The sequence below is a fragment of the Phalaenopsis equestris genome, unplaced genomic scaffold (genome assembly GCF_001263595.1).
Source record: "Phalaenopsis equestris unplaced genomic scaffold, ASM126359v1 Scaffold232908, whole genome shotgun sequence".
Lineage (NCBI taxonomy): Eukaryota > Viridiplantae > Streptophyta > Magnoliopsida > Asparagales > Orchidaceae > Phalaenopsis > Phalaenopsis equestris.
Window position 1 is genome coordinate 310709 of NW_018250867.1, and position 381 is coordinate 311089.

Here is a 381-nt window from a genome sequence, read left to right on the forward strand (position 1 = left end):
GAGCAAATTTAGAGCGAAAAGGACCAAAATGTGAAGAATTGAACTAGGGCGCCGATGGCGAGATTTTCCCAAGACTCCAGAATTAATTCATTAAGAAGGTCCGCCGACGGCGCCCTCGAGGCCGCCGACAGTGAGCTCGGCGGGTATGCCCAAACAGGGTGTGGATAAGGGCAAAATTTGAAGGGATGCGTGAGAAAGCTCATCCACAACTTTAAAAGAATGTTTTGACCGAAAATTGAGAAGTCCTGGAAGGGGGGATACTCAAAATTGAAGTGTGAAACAAGTGTAGAGAGTCTAAATTTGAGGAATTCTTCGAGAGATTGTAAGAGTGAAAAAAGAAAAAAACAAAACAACTCCCTTGCTGCTTCGAAGAGGAATTCT